Source organism: Eubalaena glacialis, chromosome 16 (assembly GCF_028564815.1).
Source record: "Eubalaena glacialis isolate mEubGla1 chromosome 16, mEubGla1.1.hap2.+ XY, whole genome shotgun sequence".
In the NCBI taxonomy this organism is placed as follows: domain Eukaryota; kingdom Metazoa; phylum Chordata; class Mammalia; order Artiodactyla; family Balaenidae; genus Eubalaena; species Eubalaena glacialis.
The window spans coordinates 12,924,787-12,943,459 of record NC_083731.1 but is presented as its reverse complement, the minus strand read 5'-3'; positions in this window follow the sequence as shown (position 1 = coordinate 12,943,459).

The following is an 18,673-nucleotide window of genomic DNA, read 5'->3' as shown; positions in this document are numbered from 1 at the left end:
TATCATCAAGGGTTTATTAGCTACTATCCATGTTTCCATGGTCACATTAAAACAAGAACAATAAAAAGAGTAATGTAGCAACAATTCTGACTGATTCGTGTATTGTGTTATGAAGGGGAAAGTTTTCTTCCAAACCAAATTTTGGTTAAATTTTTTTTCAAAATAGGTACAGTGTACCTGCCAAAAAAAGAAAAAAATAGCACAGATAAAAGCAGTGTTAGTAATAACAATACAGTAAATACTAAAGTCATTTTCACTTACTTTGGGAATTCATTGCATGAGGTGCTTTTCTGAAAATTTTGGTTGCTTATTATGTTTGAATTAAGCTAACATTCACATTGATGTTGCATTCTGTGAGCTTATGTGATTCAAGTGTGTACCAAATGGCAGAGAGAAGGCAGTTATGTGATTAAACTAGCCAACAAAAATTTGCAAAGCCAGAAACACTCATACTGAGAATTGAACTGTCATTAGAAGTATTTTTCTCTCCTTTCTATACCTTGGAAAATCGTACCTCAAAATTGACTAGGAAATAAGGGAAAACAGAATACAAAGTAGAAAAATTAGAAAAAAAAGGAGGGGGGGTGAAGTTATTATTCACAATGTATGCCAGATGGTCCTGTACTTCTGAAAGCTGAGCTCTTCCTACCTGATTCTGAGTTCAGGATATGAGAACAGCCAGAACCAAGTGCTTTTGGTCCTCAGCAGAAATCACTGGGTTCTAGGGCACTGAAGTGGGATGGATGGTAGACTTTCATCTCAAGGGATTTTTCCTTATTGACTCCAAGTTTGACTTTCTCTAGTCCTAGTCTGGAAAACTGTACATTCTAGTGGGAGGTGAAAAGAACACGTGTAATGGAAAATAATGGCGTGTGGGATAAATCTTATTAGGAAAAGCTGATTATAATCTTACCTCAGAAGACTGAGATGCTTAAGGAAATGAATCAAATTTTAAAGTTAATTAGGGGGGCTTCCCTGGTGGCGCAGTTGTTAAGAATCCGCCTGCCAATACACGGGACGCGGGTTCGAGCCCTGGTGGTCCGGGAAGATTCCACATGCCGCAGAGCAACTAAGCCCATGCGCCACAACTACTGAGCCCGCTCTCTAGGGCCCGCAAGCCACAACTACTGAGCCTGTGTACCACAACTACTGAAGCCCACGTGCCTAGAGCCCGTGCTCTGCAACAAGAGAAGCCACCACAATGAGAAGCCTGCACACCACAACGAAGAGTAGCCCCCACTCACCACAATTAGAGAAAGCCCACACTCAGCAACGAAGACCCAACGCAGCCAAAAATATTAATAAATAAATAAATAAATTTATTTATTAAAAAAATAAAGTTAATTAGGCATTAATATATTGCATCATTTGTTGAAAATCCTCCTAAAAAGTATGTGTTCAATTTCAGAGTTAAAGTAGCAGCAAGGTTTGGAGTCCATGTACCTGTTTCCAAGTCCCCATTAAATAGCCCATGAAAATACTGAAAACTGAAAATTGACAAAATGCCAAAGTCAAGGTACGATTTCTACTAACTGCATTATTCCTATATTTTACTACAGTTTAAAACATACAAACACACTCTCACACACACACCTACATTAACTTAAAGGCAAAATACTAGAAATAATTTCAGTATTGTAAAGGACAAAAGTGATGTTCCTTATAATTACCATGTCATCAATATTTAACACTGTTCTAGAAGTTTTGCCTAATTCGTTGAAACAAGGAAAAGATAGAGATAAGAAATAGAAATTAAGAAATTAAGAGAAGAAAATATTGCAGATACACAATTGTTTATTTGGAAAACCTTAGAAAATCAAATAGAAAACTATTATAACTAAAAAGGAACACAAATAAATGTACACAAATCAGTGCTAACTACACTCAATTAAAATATAGTAAAGAAAAGTTGCTGTTCATTTTGGAAATAAAAAAAGCAAACAAGCAAATAAAAACACCTTAACAAGAGAGGTGAAGAAGCTACATTGGAGGGAACCACAAAATTAAATAAGACACCTAAGGACATGATGCTACTGGAAGATCCAGTACTATTAAGATGCTATTTTTCTTGAATTTACTGTATACCCTTAATTCAACATCAGTCAAACTGCCAATTTTGAGGGAACTGATAAAATGATTGTATATAGTTCATCTGAAAAATAAATGGAAAGGAAGAGATCAGAACATTTTAATAATGTAGAGAAATGTTGGTGGGGTGGATCTTGGGTGCCTGATCTTAAAGTGTGTGATGAAAAATAAATAAATAAAATTTTATATACGCTTCAGAGTCAGACCTGATTGAAGCTGTACAAACTACTACTAGCTGGGTTATCTTAGGCAAGGGGCTAAACTTTTCTTTTCTTTTCTTTTCTTTTCTTCCTGACTGCCCACTTGGCATGTGGGATCTTAGTTCCCCAACCAGGGATCGAACCCATGCCCCCTGCAGTGGAAGTGCAGAGTCTTAACCCCTAGACCACCAGGGAAGTCCCAAGGGGCTAAACTTTTCTAAGACGCAATTTCTTCATCTAGAAAATCATTATAGTTATATATATAATTTATGTATAAATATATAGTCATTATATAATATATTATATATTACATTATATAGTCTATATTTATATATAATTTATATTTAATATAAATATATATTATTATATGAAGTGTGATTAGAATTAAGAGATAATTTTACCTCTTAGCACAATACCTGCTACATTTTTACTGTTATTATATAGACAACAGAACCTTTAGGGAAATGTGTTCCATGAATCAAAAGAGGGTCATTTTTCAAACCTGATAAAGCAAATAATTAGAATGAAACCATATTGCGAATCTTTACGGGCTATAGTAATACCCACTGCTGATACTGGCGTGATAAGGTGGATCCTGGAGTGAAAAATGGTGTGAAGTTACTGGAGAGTAATCTAACAATACTTCTCAAGAGCTTCAAACATGTTTCTACCCTTTGACCCAATAATTGTATTTCTAGGAATCTAACACAAATATATTAATTACCTCATCACAAATAACAATTCAAATATTCAACAGAGAAACTATAAAGTAATATAGGATATACTCATATGAGAATATTTTAGGTTATGTATATTTATGCAAGTAAAGATTACAAATGACACGGTAAAATGCTCACAGCAGAATAAAGAATGCATATGTTGAATTTGTTTATGTTTTTCTGTGTTTTCTAAATATTCTACAATAAGCACTTAGAAATACGTGTCACTTTTAAACAATTTTTATTTTATATTGGAGTATAGTTGATTAACAATGTTGTGTTAGTTTCAGGTGTACAGCAAAGTGATTCAGTTACACATACATATGTATCTATTCATTTTCAAGTTCTTTTCCCATTTAGGTTACTACAGAATATTGAGCAGAGTTCAATATACAGTAGGTCCTTGTTATCTATTTTAAATATAGCAGTGTGTATATGTCAATCCCCAAAAAAGCATATCTAAGAGAACAGTTAAGCTGCTGTAAATCAAGAAATTAAAGTATAAGATTTAAACTTTCTTTAAATGGAATAAAATGTGCAAGTCTACTTCCCTGTGTTAGTATTGTTTAATTAACAATATTTTGGCATTGATTTGAGTTATTTAAAAGCCTTGGAGTTATCTCTGAAAACATTAATCATTCTATAATATTTATAATATTAAAGAGTAGAATATTAGACCTCATATTTTTTTTGTTTTGTTTGGTTTTTTTAATATATTTTTTTTATTTTGGCTGCATCAAGTCTTAGCTGCAGCACGTGGGATCTTCGCTGCGGCATGTGAGATTTTTTTTTTTTAGTTGCAGCATGCACACTTCTTAGTTGCAGCATGCAGACTTCTTAGTTGCAGCATGCAGACCCTTAGTTGCAGCATGCATGCAGGATCTAGTTCCCCAACCAGGGATCGAACCCAGGTCCCCTGCATTGGGAGCATGGAGTCTTACACATTGGACCACCAGGGAAGTCCCTAGACACCTCATATGTTTTAGGAGAAGTACAGAATACTCCCTGGAATTGTATATATATATATGCTTATATTTTAATTGCTATTAATAGAGTTACCCTTCTTGTAATTTTTCTCTTTCTCTTAAAAAAGAAATTCAATTTAAAAAATGAGGATCACAGGTATTTGGATTCTTGTTAATGGAGATTCTCTATATAATGAAAATTACAGAGTACCTATATTCTGTACAACTAAGGAAATGAACACGGCCCTTGGGACATGGCAAATCTTGGTGAAAATTCTAATTTACTCACTTGCTATCTGTAGGTCTTGACTTTGTCCAAATTATTTCACCTCTACCAACTTCAGTAATCGAAACTAAACAATGGGGACAATTTTAAGAGTTGTCTTGAGATAATTCCTGGCACACCTGTGGCTAGGATTAAAAATCCAGGCTCTGCCCCAGAGAACTAAAGTTAGGGGACAAAATTTTAAATAAAAAATAGAAAACAATGTGCAATTTTAAAATGTGTTGTATTTAGAAGATAAGAACATACTCTTATAGCAGCACAGAAAAAACTAAGTTTAGGACAGAGTTAGCAGAAACAAATGGCTAAAACTGGAATAACAGACCAGAGGGTGTGTTTGAAGCTAGATTCGCTAGTTTGGTTTCTTGGGGGGACTGCCCCACCCCACCTTGCTCCTCCCCTTTTCTCCTTTATATCAAGGAGAGTTAGAAATAGTTTTTTGGTTTTTGTGTTTTTTTGAATTTTATTTTATTTATATTTTTATACAGCAGGTTCTTATTAGTTATCCATTTTATACATATTAGTGTATATATGTCAATCCCAATCTCCCAATTCATCACACCACCACCACCCTCCCCCCGCCACTTTCCCCCCCTTGGTGTCCATATGTTTGTTCTCTAAGAAATTGAATTTTCTGGTAATTTGAATATTCTGAATCACTGATATTACAATAAGTATCAAAGACAGCTTACACATTCCCTAATAACTACAACATTTTAATAAAACATACTTCATCTGGAACTGCTCTGAACATAATCATAGACTGGGAATCATAGATGTATCTGAATCTCTGTAGATTCAAACCTTAGCTCAAGATCTTACAGTGCCTCAGGTTGTCCATTTAAACATCATTTATATAGACAGTAAATAAAAGCCTGATTATTTTCACTTTACGGCTTTCTGTCTACTTTTTACGTACTCTTTGAATAGGAGTTTGTGACAACAAGTGTTATAATTATAGCTATGGAAAAAGATAAATTACAATACATTGGGAGTCTCTTGTATTGGACCAGGAGCAAATTGGGGCAGATTTTGTGTGGATATACATAGAGGACTTAGATATTAAAAATAGCTACGTTTAGAGAGTTGGCTTGGAAAGCGAATAAAGATTAAATACTGTGGTATTTCTATTTTGGTTATTAGTATTGTAAATGTACACATTGACCTTTTGAAAGTCAGAAATTACCAGGGCCTAGACAAATAAATGGAACATAGCAGAACATATTTTAAATCCAACCCCATTGTCTTTAAAGTACTTGAAAAACATAAAAAGCAGCGAGAGAGAGAACTCAAGAGGAAAAAAATGAAAATAAGTAATACAAATAAAATATTCAAAAGTCTATAAAGAAAGTAATTTTAAGCAGGAGATTCAATATGAAAAGCACATTTTGGGGTTTCCCTGGTGGTGCAGTGGCTAAGAACCCGCCTGCCAACACAGGGGACACAGGTTCAAGCCCTGGTCCGGGAAGATCCCACATGCCGTGGAGCAACTAAGCCCATGTGCCACAACTACTGAGGCTGCGCTCTAGAGCCCGCGAGCCACGACTACTGAGCCCGCATGCTACAACAACTGAAGCCCGTGTGCCTAGAGCCTGTGCTCTGAAACAAGAGAAGTCACTGCAATGAGAAGCCTGCGCACCGCAAGGAAGAGTAGTGCCCACTTGCTGCAACTAGAGAAAGCCCTTGTGCAGCAATGAAGACCCAACACAGCCAAAAATAAATAAATAAAATTTTTTTTAAAAAATTAAAAATTAAAAAAAATTTAAAAAGAAAAGAAAGAAAAGCACATTTCTGTTTGGCACTCATCTTTCTGACTTTTTTGGCCCTGGGCAGAGGGACAATGTTGATAGAAGAGAAACTAAAACATTGACTGCTGGCATGTAGATGTATGTTTTTGTCCAAGGTTGTGTGAGTTAATCATATTGGGAGAAGAAAAGAGATAGCATTTGGTTCTGTCAGAAAGAGCTGTAGAGTTTGCAAAATAGTGGGCCTGGACAATGAAAACATTGGCTCAGTGGTAGAAGGTGGAGACCATAAAACCAAAAAATCCAAGTGTTGAATGAGATTTGAGAGACCTTGTTTATTAGAGTGAAACTGAGCAGGACTCTGCGGGGCTTTCCCAATGAAAGATGCCTTGATGTCCCCTGCTTATTGTTGATTGGGAAAAGAGGCTATGGAAATAAACTGTAGCCACCTAGGTCTTCCCTGAGTTCCAAAGAGCACGTTTAATCAGAGAAGTGAGAAAATGTAGAAACAAAGGAAAGTAGTCAAGCAAGACAAAATAATAATAGTTTAGCTATAAAACAAGGTCAAGGAATTTAGTTCCTCCTCAAGGGCTATAGATAATATCCTGAGCCATATCCTTGCATTATTTTTCAGATACTAAAGCCCACACCAGGTGGAAGAAGTTAACTACATGCAGACCACTGGCATGTAGACCCCAGACAGGTTGGACCCAGAAGGTAGATGATTGAGATTCCCAGCACATCACCCTGTTACCTCACCATCAGCCAATCAAAGAATTGCACACAAGCTGATCAGGTACCCTGCAACCCACACCCCTAATCTTGCCCTTAAAACCCCTTCCCTGAAAGCCATCAGGGAGTTCATGTCTTTTGAGCATGAAGCTGCCCATTCTCCTTGCTTGGCACCCTGCAATAAATTCTACACTTTCCTTCACCACAACTGGATGTCAATAGATCGGCTTTGCTGAGCATCAGGTAAGCAGATCCAAGTTCAATTCAGTAAAAAAGGTAGTTGCTAATTAATCAACCCACCGTTGTTCCCTGCCCTAGCTGAATGATTTCTCAGAAGCCATTTCCAGCCTCTCTTAGAGTTCAGCTCCAAACATTAAAAGAATAACTTCCAGCCTAATTTTTGCAACATGCTGGACAAATATCTCAAGAATCATCTGCTAAAAATAAATCAATCTGAATTCACTTTATTTTTAAACAGAAATGGTATATATCACTTTAAAGAGTGGAAGAATGTATCAGAAAATGAAACATTTTAAAAAAACACATCACCCAGTTGCCCTCTTGCTGATGACAGAGCATTCTCACATTTTTAAGGCATTGTTAAACCTTGGTAAATTCTACTTTTCTTTGTCCTTAAGCATTATACTTAGTATCATACTTAGTTACCTTAAGACTTGAAGGTAACCTAGAGATCAGCTCCTCCAAACCCTCAGTTTTATCCATGAGAATACTGAAGCCAGAAGTTTACAACTGCCTAAGACCCATAGATGTTTCACAGGGCCAAAAATGGTACAGCAAACTTCTTCCTTTTCCTATACCCTCTCTATTTCAAATAATAGAGGAAGCATTCTCTTAGTAACCTTAACTCTTTTACTTATCCCCAAATTATATCACCCCCATCCATCCATCCATCCATTCATCCATCCACCTATTTATCCATCAAATGTTGATTTGGCATTGACTATGTAAAGATACTAAGTTAGGCCCTTTGGATATAAAGATTAAGTAGAATACAGTCTCTGCTCCCCAGACCTTGGACAAGAGGGAGAAGAGTAGTCCCGGAGTTCCAGGTAAGCCAAGCATGACCCACTATCAGTCCCTTTGGTAGAAGCAGGAACTTTCACTTCTGCTAGAAAACAAGGGTGGAAGGGAAATGGATCAAGGTTAGTTAGATTACAAGTGTTGACTTCAACTTTTCTACAAGGTGTTCCCAAACCAAGCAAGTGAGAAATGTTGTCATACAATTTTAACTGTATTTTCTGCATGTCTTATGACTTGATTTATAAACAAATTATTTTTGCTGACATCCTTTCACTTTCTTAGAGATATTCTTACTTCTTATATGTACCTACCTATATGGCCTTCAACAGTCTACCCCTTCATCCTGGGGCTCCCAATTCTCAACTTAAAGTTGAAGAAGAAGCATAAACACTTGAGAATTTTCTTACTTGTTTTAGACACTATTTGAACATGATTAGTGTTAACTTGTGTGTCTAATTTATGATGTGCTTCACAAGGATACTCTCTATTGCAACGGTACTTTTTAAAAATTAAAACATCTTTAGTTCTCATTACAAAAACAGGACAGGTTCATTGTAGAAAAAGCAGTCAGAAGCCCTTTTCTCCTGATTTCAAACCCTGTATATTGAAAATCTATTTGTGCTGCCAGAAGACTCTTCTGGAACAGAGGTGCTAAGGACATGTGATTTTTTTTTGAATTTTATTTATTTTTTTATACAGCAGGTTCTTATTAGTTATCTGTTTTATACATATTAGTGTATATATGTCAATCCCAATCTCCCAATTCATCCCACCACCACCACCCCACTGCCCCACCACTTTCCCCCCTTGGCGTAAGGACATGTGATTTTCTATTTACTCTCATGTCAAGGGAATCTACAGAAAGAACTTAAAGGTCTTGATGGGAAAAGCCTGAGTAACTCACAGCTTGACTGCAGCTCGCTGCCTTGTGCTCAGGGAGATGAGAGAAAGCCAAGCTTACAGCTGAATTTTCTCAAGTGGCTTGATTTTCAATTAAATGTAGTTGTGAGGACATCTGACTCCCAGCCTGAGCTATAGATTTCTGTAGCACTTTTATGAAGGTGGGGACTGGGTTTTTCTGGTTCAGAGCTGCAGTCTCTCATAGCTAGCATGATGCGAGACACACGGAGAAGATGGGCACATTCTACTCTCGCTGACTGAGAGTTGAATTAAACTAGGATATTATGGCCCAATACAAAAATCTCTGCAAAGCATAGCAGGTCATTGTGCCTTATAATGGGTCCTTTTATTTTTTTTTTTTAAAGGTGCATCTGGGGTGAGGGGTCTTCCAAGCGTAACCAAGCAGATTCAAACACAAAAGATAGCAAGGAGAATGTCTCCTTCAATAGCCATAATAGCTAATGCCTATCATACTTTACTACGTACCAGGCACTGTTCTAAACATTTTACAAATGTTAGCCAATGGAATTCTCACAGCAGCCCCTATGTTAGAGATGAGGAAACAGAGACCCACAATGCTTAAGCCATGTTGCTTATGATCACATCACTGGTGTGTTCTGAAGGTCACATCATACAGAGCTAAGTCCAGAGTCTGTCCTTAATCACCTTAATTACCACACGGGCTACCTCTTTAAAGGGTACTTGGTGCTAAGTTCTTCCCAGTAAACTGAACTCTAAGTTGTTTTCAGAAACTGTTCTAGGATCTACCTTCTCCACTGACTGGGGTCTACAAAACTGCTTCAGAACGGTTTGGCTCTAAAATTCAGTGGCGTTGAGTTGCTGAGACTCATAAACTTGGCCTCATGAGTAGAAGCTCCTGGGGCTGTTTGATACATGGTCACGTTCACAGCCCTGTAGACTGGCTAACCATGAGTCAACCCTACAGATCTCCATGACGTCTTGTTTGAGGCTTGTGCTTGACTTCTCTTGCTGGAAAAAACTGCATTCAAGAGGATCCAATGTTCGGATGATTTAATAATTAGGGATGTGTCGACTGAAGGAAAAATATACAACCTAAAGTTTAAGAATTATGTTTTTGGTTTCTTTTTGGCCGCGGCTTGCAGAATCTTAGTTCCTCCACCAGGGATTGAACCCAGGCCCCAGCAGTGAAAGCATAGCGTCCTAACCACTGGACCACCACAGAATGCCTGAGAATTATGGTTTACTGGGTTGGCCAAAAAGTTCATTTGGGTTTTTCCGAAAGTTGTTATGGAAAAACCCGAACGAAATTTTTGGCCAGTCCAATATTGGGCAGACTTTCTGAGGACTTCAAGCCCAGGACACAGACTCTCAGACAGCTCGGAGGGACTTATCCGAAGAGGTAAGGGAGGAACCAGGATATACAGGAGTTTTGCAACAAAGACAACGTAGTTGGAACATCAAAAGATTACTGTTAATTAAAGAAAACCAGACATCTCAAGTGCGTGAATTTAGCGCTTATCTATGTATGGGGAGATGCATGAGTCTGGGCTCATTGAAATCATTCCTTTGATATGCACCTTCGCTATCTAGGGTCAGTACCCTGTTCTTTCCCATCCTGAGTTCCCTCAGGCTCACCATCGGGGGCAGCATAGTGGCTGGTGGCTTGATGGCCACAGCATCCTTTGTTTGCTGATATGGCAAGCAACATTTTTTATCCACAGATGCTTATTGGAGGGAGGTTTTCTAAGAAACTTCTAGAAGTTCCTCCACAGCCTTTCTGCTCCCTGACAGAGGGTACAGTAATGGTGCAGCCAAGAGCCCAAATCTGTTGCGTCAATCAGGGTCCCCACAGGAACAGATGGCACCATCAAATTAGGATAATCCAGGAAGGGCTTATTTGTAAAGTGACTGTGGTACAAAGGTGAAGGTGGGACGTGGGGAAGCACAGGGATAGTGCAGGAACCTGATAGACCAGCAGCAGTGGCGCTGGGCCCTGCCCTAGACCCAGGGAACAAGGGGAGGGAGTGGCTACAGCATCTAGAAGGCTCTAGGCGGTTGTTTGCTTCGAGAGGAGCACAGGCCTTCAATTAAGGGATGCAGCCAGCCTGAGGTGAGCTTACAGGAAGAGAATCAGGGGAGTAGATACTCCATCTTCACTCTCTTCCCTCCTTCAGATCTCTCGCCAGGAATCCTCCTTGGCTGGACCCAAAAGGAAGCAAGGGGGATGGAGAGTCCTTTGATAAAGTCCATACAAGGCAGGCTTCTAGGGCAGAGGACAGGGAATGGAGAAGAGGGAGGGTGGATCTGGAGAGGGAAACAGCAAACATCCGATACGGGGCTCAACTAGATGCTTACTAGACTGAAGCTGAGGCAGAGCCCCCCCCAGTGATAGAAGGTGAGGAAGAGACCCAGCACAGGAGATAGGCATGGCAGGACAAACGACCCAGGAACAGACAGCCATGACAAAATGGCCTTGTTCTCTCTTTGCCATAATAACAAGCTGAGAGTCATAAAATAACCATGGCATCTCAGCCTGTGGCTAGGGGTCAGAGGGTCATTTTGTTCTGGTCTCTGTTTATTACTCTAAATGATATGTAGGAAACATCTGGAAACAGAACAAAGTCATCTCCATTGGGACCCAGGGATAACCAGACAGATCTGACAGTTATCATCACAGAGGCAAAGCTATGGTATAACCTGTATCCTTTATCCCGACAGAAGTGCTCGCTGAAAAGCTGTAGATGAACAGCAAGTACTTTTATAAACTCATATTTTCTTTTCTTTTTAAAAATGTTTCGGTGGCTTTTATTAGACTAAACTTCCCACAGACGACAATTATAAACTCTGAAAACTGAAAGAAAATTTTTAATTTAATTTTTTCCAGCTTTGTTGCGATATAATTGACATATAACATTGTGTAAGTTTAAGATATACAACGTGTTGATTTGATACATTTATATATTACAAAATGATTACCACTTTAGCATTAGCTAACACCTTCATCACATCACATACCTGCCATTTCTTTTCTATGGTGAGGACATTTAAAATCTACTCTCTCAGCAATTTTCAAGTATACACTACAGTATTATTAACTAGAATCACCATGCCGTACATTAGATCCCCAGAACTTACTCATCTTAAAACTGAAAGTCTGTACTCTTTGACCAACCTGTATTTTTATAAATCTCTGTATACAAACTCTATGGAAACTTGAGACCAAGACCATAGTTTTATTTGAATCACATCTCTAGAATCTGACTATAATGCAACAAAGCAATGAGAGCAGGATCCAGCAAACAATACCCTAAGGGCCACATCCAGCTTGTGTCTGTTTTTATAAATAAAGTTTTATTGGGACACTGCCATGGTCATTCATTAACGCATTGTCAGTTTCTGTGCTCAACAGCAGAGCTGAGTGGTTGTGACAGAGACTGTATGGTCCACAAATCTTAAAATATTGATTTACTATTTGGCCCTTGACAATAACATTTGTGAGCCCCGAGTTAGAGTCAGTTTTAAGAGTAGAATGTGATGTATGGTAACATCACCAGCGGGTTTGAGGTGACTGCCCGTTAATAGTTACCACTGGACTCAAACTGGGAAAAGGCAGCAAATACATCTGTTTTTCGTATCCAGTTCTTAGCTGCATCCTGTTCGTAGCACAGGACTTAGGAGAGAATGGGGTCCAACAAATGTGTGCAGAGTACATACGCATTTAGGGAGGAAGTTAGACCCAACACCATCATTCTGCAAAGAAACTTCCCCTTAAAGAGACAGGGAACATTTACTTACTGTGGAATTTTATAGTATTTGTCCATAACTGGCTTTGTTTGGGATTTTTTTCTTTATCTGTCCCCCTCGCTTCATTTGAAAAGTCTGATTTGAACTGTGTGAGGAAGAGGAGGAATGGGGCACTTGGCAATTGTGTACAGAGTGAACTCATTTCTCATCCAGTCTCTGTTCTCCAGGCATGTTTCCTGTATATGAAGAAGACTGACCCCAGAGCTGACCAAAAGTCTCTCAACGGTTGCAACTTTCAGGCTGTACTGTGCCCCTGAGCTATTTGCTGGGTCTTTCTCGGATCTTGCTGTTAAAACGGTGAGACCTCACTGCAAGTCAATTGATCTAGCTTCCAAGTGTGTGGGTTGGGAAAGAAGGTCAACAGCTTCATTTCAGAGGAAACACTGTCTTCTAAGGCATTCATTCATTCATTCTTTCATGTGTGTGTGTAAGAGAGAAGGAGAGAGGCAAAAATGTTTGTTTACAACAACAAAACAAACAGTATGTCAAATGGTGATAAGTTCTATGGAGAAGAATAAAACAAGGAAAGGTGATAGAGAGTGCTAGGCTGCAGATGGGGAAATGTCAAGTAGACTATCTTTTGATGTGTTTGAAATATCTATCGATAATCTGAAATTCGATATACCCTTTGCCTCATGTGGTGGGTAAATTCCTTTCTTAACATTCAACCTTATAAGAAGAAGCATCATCATTGCACTAGGAAAAGTAGTTGGCTATCTGATCCTCACTTCAGGGAGGAAAGGGGAAAAAGTCATTTATTGAAGACTCAGCTTTGCTAGGGTTTGAAATTGTTAGCGCTGTTACAGTGGCAATTTATCCCGGCCATGAACTACTTTATGTGCACCTTTGATATAACACACTGGGCCAAGTGAAAGTAATACCTTGGTTCACCCAGAAAATCAGGAAACAGAACACGGAAGTTGACTGATGTTGGCTATTTGGAGATAGACCAGCCACACTGACGCAGACATTTTCTTATCAGGTCCAGAAACCCATGTGAGCCAGGAAACTATCCTTTCACACTCCCTTCACTCTATTAGGTTTCTTCCAGTGCCAGACAGAAGGACCCAGTGCTTCAGAAATTCCGATCAGAGTGCTCAGATGGCCACAATGAAAATACTCCTGTGTGCTTGCCAAGGCCCACCCAGCAGTGCTAAGTTCTGCAAGGAAGCAGGACCCGGGGACAGGCTGTGAGTTCGACGCAGACTCTGAAGACACTGAAAATCATGAGAAATGATCTTCTAAAACTTACTGGATTTTGCCAATTAGATTGGATTGTTCACAAAACCACTTTGAGGAACATTGTGCAGAGGCGGGGACACACCATAAACCTCTAACCACCATCTGGCCGGCCCCGGGCTATGAGAGGAGCTCTCCGTGTCAGCTGAAACAAAACCCAAATTCCATCTCTCAGAGGGTGGGAAGATGCTCTACGACCTACCCTCCCATCCAAGAACCCCAGGTGATGTGCTGAATGGGGGTGGAGGTGGGATTGGAGAAGGGCTGCAGAAACCTCCACGATGTTCCTGGGGGCACTTTTCAGCAGGATGGAGAAGAACTGGTTCTTACAGTCTATAGGGGGCTGGTTGAAGATTTGGTTCCTAAGTCCCTTCCCTGCAACTGCATGGGCCTCTTGCCCACCTCCTCTGTCAGCCTTGGAGCCGACATGTCTCCAGAGTGGGAGGGCAGGAGCACGGGTTTCCCAGGCCTGGGACGCAGTCCAGAAGTTAACACCAGTAAGGTCAGGATTTCCTGCAGCCTCTGCCATCAAGTTTCCTCAGGTCAGCTGGTCCCACAGAGCAGCCTCCGGAGCCCTCCAAGTAACATCATGGGCCCTGCTGTTCTCCTACAAGTTGCTGCCCTTTCCCACACTCCAGGCAGGAAAGAATCTTTTTATACCTAGCTTCGCGCCAGTCCTCATTTCTCCTCGTCTTCACTCCACATTTGAATACAAGTTACCTAAAACTGTTCTCAAGATTTTGAAAGATGGAGATCAACAAAATCACCCCTTCAGTCCACCCATTAAACAGTTGGGATGTGACCTGGTGCCTGTGTTGACCGTTTGGGCTACATTTGCCCTGCTTGGGAGCAGTACTAACTGCAGTCCTCTTCTTGTACTTGTGCCAAGACATACTGTATTTAAGAAGAGTGGAAATTCCCCATGGCATTTTCTTTCTGATGTTTTAAATATTTGCTTATTTTTCCCACAGGAAACTTTATACTTGGTGTGCATTCCTAAATCGATTGTTTTTTATTTGTTTTCCTCCCTGCGTTTCCCTCTTTAGCAAATCGTTGGGCAGCTCAACATGGACGTTTCTGCCAATGTGACACCTCACAGCAGCACGAGACATTTTCCTTTGTGCTGCGTGCTTTGATCCATGGCAGCCAGTTTTCTTATTTGCTCGGTAAATCTCAGCCATTGCCTTGTTCAGGACTGCTCTTCACGTGTAAGAAGCATCTCCGAAAGCCAATCAGGCCCCATTATTTTTTCATTTCTCCTAGGCTCAAACGCATGGTTTGCTCCTGAAAACAGCTCCAAGGGCTCCCTGTGGGGCTGGCCATGGGATGCAAGCCCCATCAAACTCTCCAAGTCAGTTAACAGTTTGCTTCCTGGTTGTATATAAAGCACCCCAGCAAAAGGAAATAGAGATTCGATAAAGTTAAACTAGAAGTGGCTGATGGTCACAGAGAAAAATTTCCAGTTAGAACACTCTGGGGGATGGATCATTTTACAGGATTTATTCTTTATTTTGAGGGGATGAAAAGACCAGTCAAAAAATATAATCAACTCGGGACTTCCCTGGTGGTCCAGTGGTTAAGACTCCACATACCCAATGCAGGAGGCACGGGTTCAATCCCTGATTGGGGAACTAAGATCCCAATATATATATAATCAACTAATTTATATCTGGCCTGTCAGCCATCAGAATATGCCAGGGAAACGTATGCTGAAATTCTTGGCTTCACATTGTAGTTAGGGGCAGCCCTGTGAGGGAGAAAATGGTGCAAAATATCTGCAGGACCGATAACCAGTACAAAGGGTGGTGTCAGGGAAGCCCTCTGTTTTGAGGAGCCTAAGCCTGGGGGGGTGGGGAGGGAGGTGGAGAGACATCCTCCAATCTTGGAGACTTTGTCACCAGACTTGGCTGCAGATCCGGGAGCTTGCTGGACCAGGTGGAGATGTTGTGGTCAGCATCTCTTTCCTTCCCAGGCTTGTCTGTTTCTAGGTAAGATCAGAGTGGGACTCCAGGTTAGAAGGTGGGAGATTTCAGTGCTTCGGAAGCACTTTTCATGGCCAGATCTAAACTGAGACTCAGCTGAATTCTGTGAGTACCTTTGGAGAATCTGCTCTACATAAGCCACCGTGCTAACCACGGCTGTGTCACTACGCGGCTCCTGCAGAAGCCACTCACAACCTAGTCTCTAAGAACAGCCACCCCAGGCTCGTGCTGTCCAAAGCCTCAACAGCCACCCGTGGTGCACGCTGGACGCTGCAGTTGTGTCAGAGCCTCAGGAGGGCTCTCCCCGCCTTCAGAGAGCGGGGAGAGTCTGGGGGATGAAAAGATTGCTACAGAAGCAGCTGTGACACCAGGCAAAGCAAGCTCAGTGGCAAAATGGGAGTAACCAAAAATGAATTCAGAGTGAACTCAAGATATAAGTTGTGGGCAAAGGAAGAGGGACAGAGGGAAGAAGAGGAGGCTGGATTATCTTGTGGGAGCCTCCCATGCCTGGTCTTAAATTGATAGGTCGTCAAGGATTGTGTTTTAGGAGATAACACTGAGAAAAACTGGCCAGGAGACTGGAAGCCAAGTAGAAACACACTTCATACTGTCAAGGTAAAAGATAAGGGGGCCTGAACTTGTATGATAACAGGCAAAAAGAGAAAAGGCACTGAATTGGGAGATGTTTTGAGGCTTACAAAAATTCATTTTGACTCACCGTGAAGTTAAAAGTGAGAAAATTAGTAAGAAACAAAATACTGATGAACCCCAACTTTACTAACAAGAAACAACATAGTTCAAGTTTTATATTGAAACTGCCTTTTTTGTAGGTTAAAAAAAATGGTCAACAATCAGTAATTTCATGAAATTCAAATTTACTTTAAAATAGGTCCCCCTAAATATCCCACTGTAGGAAAAGTATAACCCCAAACAAAATAACGTTAAAAGGAATAAAAATTAACCGTGAATACAGGAGAGCAGGAAGTCATTTATTTAGCAGTGGGACAGGTGAGGGCAGGTTTTAAAGAGAAGACCCAGTTCTTAAGGAGATTGCCTGGTAGAGAATTTCCCCATGGCTTTCAGCCTAGGGCAAAATTCCAGAGAAAAGTGGTTTAGGTCAGTGAAAGCCCAATACTCGTTTTGGAACTAAAGAAGGGTATTGTAACTTACTTCAGTGTACAATCTCCTATACATCTCCCTTTGGGGCTTTTCTAACAGGAGATTTGTTCCAGAGTTACGGGCAAAGATTAAAAATACCTGCAATGAAATCTTCCCTGAGTCCATTTCCTGCCTGTGCTCCCTTCACCATAATACGTACTGAAGACAGAGTTTAGGAACAAACAGAAAACTTAACACTGTTAAGTAAAACGTTAAGCAAACCTTCCATTACATGAGGATGTCGTTAGGTCACCTAGTAAATGTTAATGCCTACCCGAGAGTGAACCCTGTGAATCCCAGGCAGAACGATGTACGTTGTAGGACCTCCATAATTTTCACCTCTAAATTCTGAGCCACATCAATGTGCTTCCAAGCCTTTGTTTCCACTGATTCCTTTTCCTCCCCAATTCTTTGCTATTCAAGGAATGCTAACTCGTCCTTCAAGCCTTGACCCACCCTAGCCTCACCCACTCCCTAGGACCTTAAAACATTCAGTTCATGCTTTTATTTCCATTGTATTCAGTTTGGTTGTCTCCCAATCTTAGTTTGGTTTTCACTCCTAGATTCAGTCAAGAAATGTAAGCCCCAAAATACATGCTTTTTGTATTGACCAGTAAAACAAAGGAAAATAAATTTCAAGATTGTATGCTGATAATATGCTGCATTTGTATCAATGAGATAAAGCAAAAAAAAAAAAAAAGCCATTGTGAAAGAGTTTGCAAATAATTTTATTTGTATATAAAATATACATCAGTTATGTATAAAAGAAATATGTTTATAGAGGCATAGAAATATGTGAAGGGATACCCATCAGTTTCCACTAGGAAATGAAATTGAGGATGATGGAAAGATTAGAGACTTTCACAATATTATGTGATCAATGCTTCACTCCTTGATTTTATTTTAAAAAGAATTCTCTTATTAAAAAACAAAGAGACATAGTTCTCCCACATTGGATCTCAGAAAACTGTGGTTCATTCAAGACCAGCACCAAGGGGCTTCCCTGGTGGCGCAGTGGTTAAGAATCCGCCTGCCAGTGCAGCGAACATGGGTTCGAGCCCTGCTCCGGGAAGATCCCACATGCTGCAGAGCGACTAAGCCCGTACACCACAACTACTGAACCTGTGCTCTAGAGCTTGTGTGCCACAACTACTGAGCCCACGAGCCACAACTACTGAAGCCCACGTGCCTAGAGTCCGTGCTCCGCAACAAGAGAAGCCACGGCAATGAGAAGCCCACGCACCACAACGAAGAGTAGCTCCTGCTCGCTGCAACCAGAGAAAGCTGGTGCACAGCAACAAAGACCCAACGCAGCCAATAAAAAAGTGCTAAAAAAAAAAAAAAAAGACCAGCACCAAAGGGGGTATGTCCCAGGAGCCCACAACACCCAGTCCCCAAATGGAGACGTCTTCAAGCATGTTCCTTAGTGCTTCCAGTAGAAAGTGTTTGTCATACTACAGGGTGAGCTCTTCAGGGCCAAACATAGACAAGTTAACTAGCTCAGGAGGCTACAATCCACAGCCTCAGGTAGCCATAATTTGGAATAAGTGAGGCAGATTTTAAGTCTTGTAGTAACAGAAAGGGATTGCTGCCCAAGAAAACCATAGGACCGGCAAAGATTTTAAATGCAATATTGGACATCATTGTACTAACAATTAAGAGGCCATTTCCCAGAATACAATGTTTCTCACATAAACCCTTAGATCTGAGCTTACTGCTATCTCCTTGCCTCTCTTGCTTCTTCCAACACCTCCTTTTCCATTTTCTAACTACCAGTCTTCAACCATCAAATTCTTATTCCATTATTACATTAAATTTCCTATCCTTTCAAAGTA